Consider the following 7667-nt stretch of genomic DNA (forward strand, 5'->3'; position numbering starts at 1 on the left):
TCCATCTCCACCCTCTCCTCACCTCGATCCCAGCATGGTAGTCCTTTGGGTCCTCTCTCTGTACTGCAGCACCTCCCTGGCATAGCTCACCTTGAACTCCTCATTCAGGTTGCTGAAGGAAAGCTTCAGCTTTGTTGGGGATTTTCTGCCTGTGATCCCCACCCTGGTAATTTTATGTGGTGAGCGAACATAAGACTCAACTATTGATAGGAGACAGACTTACAAAACAAGATGCTGTATTAAAGAAATGCCCACATTGAAAAAAAAAAAAAATCACCATTACAGCACTGGGATCTTGAAAACAGACGTCATGTGCACCGCTGCTAACAAGAGCCCCGACCTCTGGGCTTGCCTGCATTTTAAGCCTGCACTTGGCTAACCTCCAAGTGGGTGGGCCTTCCCTGCTGGGTGGATCAGTGGAACTATGTGTGGTGAAAAAGTGTTTGCATATGACCTGATGTGTGGGTGACGTTCGCTTTTTTATCTGAAACGGTATGTCAAAGTGAAACTGTGTTTTGTCTGTGTTGCGGGCTATGCCAAGAACAGTATTCATCATGGCCTTCCAGCAGCATGCATCATGGCCTTCCAGAGGAGATATGAAGTTAGACCAAGAACACGACCCTGAGACATACTGCCGGCATTCCAGAGGATATACGAAGCTATCAAAATAGACCCAAAACATGGCCATGAGACATACTACCCAACAGCTTGTTGTTATGGCCATACAGGGCGAAGCTGCTCAGGCTCCATGGTAGACCCAGCCACTTTTGTAGAAACCTGCTGACTCTCCTCTCAAATGTCCACCCGGCATGCCTCCTGCATCCGAAACGTTGGAGGTGTTCGAAACGTCCATGTTCAAAACATCCATGTTTGAAATGTCTGTCCACTGGGCTGGGCAATATGGACTCAAATTCACATCATAGTATTTTCAATTGTTTCGATGCTATTGGTATTATGTTGCATTATTTAATGTTTAAGTGACATACAATTAATACTTCAGTTTTTTTAAATAATAAGGGTCCTACGTTCTGCCTGGTACAGTTGCTCAGGTACAACCAACACGGTTGTCATTTTCATGCCAGTTTCTCATTTTGTGTACCCCTTACACATGAAGTCCCGGTGAAACGCAGGAGTGCCTCAGTGACAGACTCATTCAACGTAAAATGCACCACTGAGCTCCACAGGAAATCATTATTGCCTGTGTCTTTCAAACTGTAACTCCTCCCTCTGAATGTCAGACACTGATTCTATCGACTGCCTGGACACATTTGTTGTGTATATTGTATATTTGTGCAGTTGTGTATTTCAAAATTCAGGTTCATTTAACTTAGTTTAAGTTATTTTTCTTTACTTGCTATTTTGCATGAAGCACATGAAACAAATACTATTTCCCCTTGGCATTAATACAGTATTCTGATTCTGATATAATTGTGCACATTTGTGAGCCAATGGGCAGGTCTAAAGTTGATTGCAGAAATTTACTGATATTTACATGGCAGGCTCTCAACACGCATACACTCACATCAGTGCACGTCACATTGTACTATCACAAAAATGATTTGAAAATTTAATGAAATATAAGTAAAACATGAAAACAAAAAACTTAAATAACTGGTTTGTAGCATATTTTTACAGTTTTTTTTCTCAGGGTTGGTTAGAAAACAAAGATGAAACAGCAGTCTTATATGACAAACAAGAGCAATCAGAGATTTCTGACGTCCGACAATCCAGATCCGGATCACCTCCAAAATTCAGTGAAGTCTTCCATGCCCTGATATATATATCTCTGGTGCAAATCTGGTGAGAATCCGTGAAGTATTTTTAACATAATCCTTCAAAACCTATATAAAGAGTAATCTTGATACAGAATCCAGATCCAAATCCAGATCACCTCCAAAATAAAGTGGAGTGTTTTATGCCCCAATATCTATCTATGGTGCAAATTTGGTTTGAATCTATGAAGTAGTTTTGGAGTAATCGTTCAAAGCCTTTATAAAGTGATCATGAGCCAGAATCCAGATCCAAATCACCTCCAAAATTTAATGGCGTCTTCGTTGGCGTAATATGTATCTATGGTGCAAAGTTGGTGAGAATCTGTAAAAAATTATTGATGTGATCCTTCAAAGCCTATATATCCAGAATCTTTATCCAGATCCAGATCACCTGCAAAATTCAGTGGAGTCTTCCATGCCCTAATATCTATCTGTGGTGCAAATTTGGTGAGAATCCATGAAGTAGTTTTGACGTAATCTTTCAAAGCCTATATGAAGTGAAACTTGATCCAGAATCTGGATCACCTCCAAAATTTAATGGAGTCTTCCATGGCCTAATATCTATCTGTGCTGAAACTTTTGTCATAATCCACGCAGTAGCTTTGACGTAATCTTGCTAAATGACGGATGGACAGACAGACAGACAAATTAATAAACGCCAATGATTTTATTATGTCCTTGGCGGATGTAACAACATATTGTTTAACATTTTTCAAATAGCATTAGAGCTACAGTGCGTAGGATTTAGTGTCACGTAGTGGTGTGGTCACAGATTGTATTATGCTATTGCTGGTCACAGTTTGGTTTCTTTCATGTTTTTCCTTCTTTGGTGAGGTGGATTCATGCTTCCTTGTCTTCTCTTGTGAGAAATATATGTATGATCTTTCAGTTTATAGAAATGAAGGTTCTCAAACCTGTTAGTCCACACAAGCAACTAAACCTTATACGGTGGTACAGCCTGCAACCACCGCAACCCAACAATGGCACAATCATTGATCTTGTTTTTTCACCAGTTTTTCAGCCAGGCTGCAAAATGCTAAAGCTGGCGTAAGTATGTCCGTTTGGGGCTACTGTATCAACATGGTGGTGCAACATGGCAGCCTCCATGAGGGGGCGTGCTCCCATGCAGATATGAAGGACTCATTTTAAACTTATGAAAACACATTGATTTGTTGTTACACTAATGAACAGATGACTATGAATGCTATGTTTAATTTCTGCTAATAGACACCCCTAAATCCTGCACACTGTAGCTTTAAAGCAGCATGTGGCATGAACAAAAATTAATTTCTCTTAGAATTCTCTTTCCACGCTCCAACACAGTAATCCTCAGAGGTGGAATTCCTGATATTCCTCTTTGTTAGCATTTGATAAGATTCTATTTGTCTTCTCACCAACTACAGGTGTTAACGCTGAGGGTGTGTGTTCCTGATGCATGTATACCCTGCGATTTGTGCTACCCTTTCTCTAAGAACTGCAGTCATTTTGAACAGGCACTTTTTCACTTGACCGCACGCAGATATTTGTTTAACCTTCTGCCTGTTTTTGCTAAACAAAAGGCTCCCACTCTCATGTATGTTAGACCCTCAGCTTTTATCAGCTTAGCCGTGCCGATTTAATCAGACAGCCGTGTTTATGTCATCCTGCATGTGTTTGTCTCAGAGCTTTAGTGAACCCCCTTCTTTGTCTCGCCAGAGTAGTGTCTTCCAAAAGAGGTTTATGATGGGGACGGGGGCGCCACAGCTGAGCAGATTAGTGTCTGCAGCTAGAGTGTCGGGAGGGGTCATAATACATGCGTGTATCAACCCTAAGGGTCATCCAACTGTTGCATGGGTGTTTTTTTAAACCCACCACAAATGTCTCCTGGGAACGCGGTCTGAGAGGAGTCACACTGAGGTTTGGTAGCAAATGAACAAACCATTTTACAGCCTTCGGCTAAATATTCATGAAGTCCTCCAGGAGCTGAGCGCTTGAGGAATAAATTACACCCTCTGGGTTGTGTGCAACTTAAACATGAATTAATGTCTTTTTCTGTGTGTTATTGTAAGATTATTTAGTCACATTCAGCCCATCCAATTCACCAGTTAATATACTTACACTGCTGGCTATTCCAGCTCTGTGTGTCAGTTGTACATTAGTTCTTTTTCAGATCCACTGACTACTCCACATTTTGCATCACTGAAATGCTTCTTGCTTCTCTGTAGATACCATAGTTACCTGAATACACTTCAGAATAAAAACATTTTAACACCAATCCATAGAGGATGTACACACTGACTTAAAAAAATACTGTAATTTCTTATATCTAAATATATTTGTTTTCCTAAAATTACATTTATTGTGTAAGATTTCAAACAATTTATCAATATAGTTTTTTCTTTAAAAAAAAAAGTAAAATAGACATCATGAATCGCAGTCTTTTTTTTTCATTGTGCCGCATTTCACTTTATTAGGACGGTAAAAGAATTTCACTGTAAAATATGTCACAATTCCAGAACTCAGCAAACATGCAACAGCTAATTTATCATTAACTTTTAGACTAAAAATATGGTGGCCCTGAAATGCAAAACACAACAGCAAATCACACAACAGCAAAAGAGAAACAACAACAACACTAACCAAAACAGTAAAGGTAGGTACCTTTGGGCAACACGAATCGTCGCTGATTGGACGGTGGTCCGTCCTGTCTTGTGAACCGGAAGACCATATACTCAGGCGCCAGACGAACAGAAACAAACAAACATGCTGCGATGTATTGCCAAAACTGTGGCAAAGAGTTCGAGGAAAAAACAAACTTCTGCAGTGATTGTGGGAAAAGGCTAAAAGAAGACAGTGACGACACTCACGCGCGACCTTCAAGTTTAAGAGCACGTCAATTTTCACTAATGGCGCTCATATTTTGAAAACATGTAAACCTTCCGGTTCACAAGACAGGACGAACCACCTTCCAATCAGCGACGATTCGTGTCGCCCAAAGGTACCTACCTTTTTCATTTTGGTTAATGTTGTCATTTCTTTTTGCTGTTGTGCTGTGTGATTTGCTGTTGTGTTTTTTTTTATTTGCTGTTGTGCTGTGCGATTTGCTGTTGTGTTTTTTTTTATTTGCTGTTGTGCTGTGCGATTTGCTGTTGTGTTTTTTTGATTTGCTGTTGTGCTGTGCGATTTGCTGTTGTGTTTTTTTGATTTGCTGTTGTGTTTTTTGATTTGCTATTGTGCTGTGCGATTTGCTGTTGTGTTTTTTTGATTTGCTGTTGTGTTTTTTGATTTGCTATTGTGCTGTGCGATTTGCTGTTGTGTTTTTTTGATTTGCTGTTGTGCTGTGCGATTTGCTGTTGTGTTTTTTTGATTTGCTGTTGTGCTGTGCGATTTGCTGTTGTGTTTTTTTGATTTGCTGTTGTGCTGTGTGATTTGCTGTTGTGTTTTTTTGATTTGCTGTTGTGCTGTGCGATTTGCTGTTGTGTTTTTTTGATTTGCTGTTGTGCTGTGTGATTTGCTGTTGTGTTTTTTTGATTTGCTGTTGTGCTGTGCGATTTGCTGTTGTGTTTTTTTGATTTGCTGTTGTGCTGTGTGATTTGCTGTTGTGTTTTTTTGATTTGCTGTTGTGCTGTGTGATTTGCTGTTGTGTTTTTTTGATTTGCTGTTGTGCTGTGCGATTTGCTGTTGTGTTTTTTTGATTTGCTGTTGTGCTGTGCGGTTTGCTGTTGTGTTTTGCACTTCAGATTTGCTGTTGTGTTTTTTTGATTTGCTGTTTTGCACTTCAGATTTGCTGTTGTGTTTTTTTGATTTGCTGTTTTGCACTTCAGATTTGCTGTTGTGTTTTTTTGATTTGCTGTTGTGTTTTGCAATTCAGATTTGCTGTTGTTTTTTTGATTTGCTATTGTGTTTTGCACTTCAGGGCCACCGTCAAAACAGACTAAAACATCAAGATGTTTTGTTATTTATTTTCCTAAAAGATTCACACTGGGGCAGCACGGTGGATTAGTGGTTAGAAGTGTTGCCTCACAGCAAGAAGCTCATGGGTTTGATTCCCTCCTGTGGCATTTTTGTGTGGAGTTTGCATGTTCTCCCCGTGTTTGCGTGGGTTCCCTCCAGGTGCTCCAATTTCCTCCCACATCCAAAGACTTGCAGGTTAGGTGGATTGGAAACTTTAAATTGTCCATAGGTGTGCGTGTGGGTGTGTATATGTGGCCTTGTGACAGACTGCTGTCCTGTCCAGTGTGTACCCCGTCTCACGCTCTATGACTGCTGGGATAGGCTCCAGCTCCCCCAAACCTCAGTTGGACTAAGCAGTTGAAGATGAGTGAGATTCACACGGTGCTATTATCATCCATCAGAGCAGGAATCTGTAGACTGGGGTTTGATTCCAAGTATGTGGTTCAACCCGTCCGTGTCCTTAGATAAGACACCTCATCTGCATTGTCTCAGTCCGCCCAGCTGTAAAGGGTTACTAGCCTTGGGTGGGGATGTAATTTGGGATGTGCTGGCTTCCCATCCAGGGAGAGTTGGGTCTTGCCCACGTTGATGTGATTGCGTGGTCAAAGAGTTACTGAGTTACAGAAGCAGAAATATAAAACGCAGTGCTAAATCACCCTCAACTGTATGAGTGTGTAATCAATGAAAGAGTGTGTAGAAAGAATGTTTATTTATTTGTCCCTTATTTATACAGGCAGTCCCTCGAGATGCAACATCTCATTTGCAAGAGAGACCTGTTTGCAATGTGACCTTTTGACCCTTGAAAATAGGTCCAAGATCTGTGTCCCAAGACTTTTGTTGGCCATTTTGGAGCACAAATTGAATTTCTGGCTGAAGGCTGTTTTCTTATTTTTGGGAATATCCCGATTATGTTTTGGGTCATCTGTGCAACCTTTAAAAAAAAAAAAAAAAAAAAAAAAAAAAAAAAAAAGGTATGATTTAGTTCTGGGAGGAGAGGGTGCAAAATGACTAGTCCGATCTTACGTAAAATCACTACTGCAGGAATAAAGGATCCAACCAACATTATTAGGCTTTTTTTCCTGAAAGAAAACTAAACAATAATGAGCTTTAGCCTCTTTGAGTGGACATGATGTTGCAGGCTTGTTGTACACTGCAGTAGCTTAGAAGTTGTAGTTGTCATTCTATTTCACAGCAGAAAGACCATATTTATTTTGTATCATCCATCAGTGTCACTTTATCATAAAACGGTATGTTTTTTGCTGCTATAAATTTTACATGATGGACTACCATTACCAGTTATTTGCAGCAAATGTTTTTGTAGATATTTTTTGCTAAAACGTTGTGCAGTACAAATATTAAGAGTTTAATCTGTTTCATCAACCATGTGCCTTTTACTTCCGTCTGTCTGTTCACAGACAGGCCTGATTTGTGAAAATGTAGAAAAAGTGAAGCGCTGTGAATACTTTCCAGATGGGCGACACAGTGGATTAGTGGTTAGCACTGGTGCCTCACAGCAAGCAGGTTGTGGGATCGGTTCCCGCCCTTTCTGTGTGGGTTTCCTCCTACAATCACAAACATGCTTATTTAGGATCTGTTTCTTTCTCTCTGCCCCAGAACAGGTCAGTGTCTACATCTGGAGATCAGACGCCGGACTGTGTCTGCCCACTACTCCTAGTGGTTGGATTGTGTCTAAGTGTAATTAGGATGGGTTAAATGCAGAGGACAAATTTCCTTGAATGTATGTGTATATGTACAATTACAATAAAAGCTCTATTCTATTCTATGCACTGTAGTTATTCCATTGGCCTTTTCCATTTACCCAAGTCCATGACGCTGAGGCATCTGTGTTATGGAATGTGTCACATGGCTCAAAGGTCATAGCTGGTGCTCCTTCACAATACAAGTGCTACACCTCATCTGCATCTGCCTACATGTGTTCCTTTGACGTACAGTCATGACAGC

The sequence above is a fragment of the Thalassophryne amazonica genome, chromosome 9 (assembly GCF_902500255.1).
Source record: "Thalassophryne amazonica chromosome 9, fThaAma1.1, whole genome shotgun sequence".
NCBI lineage: Eukaryota > Metazoa > Chordata > Actinopteri > Batrachoidiformes > Batrachoididae > Thalassophryne > Thalassophryne amazonica.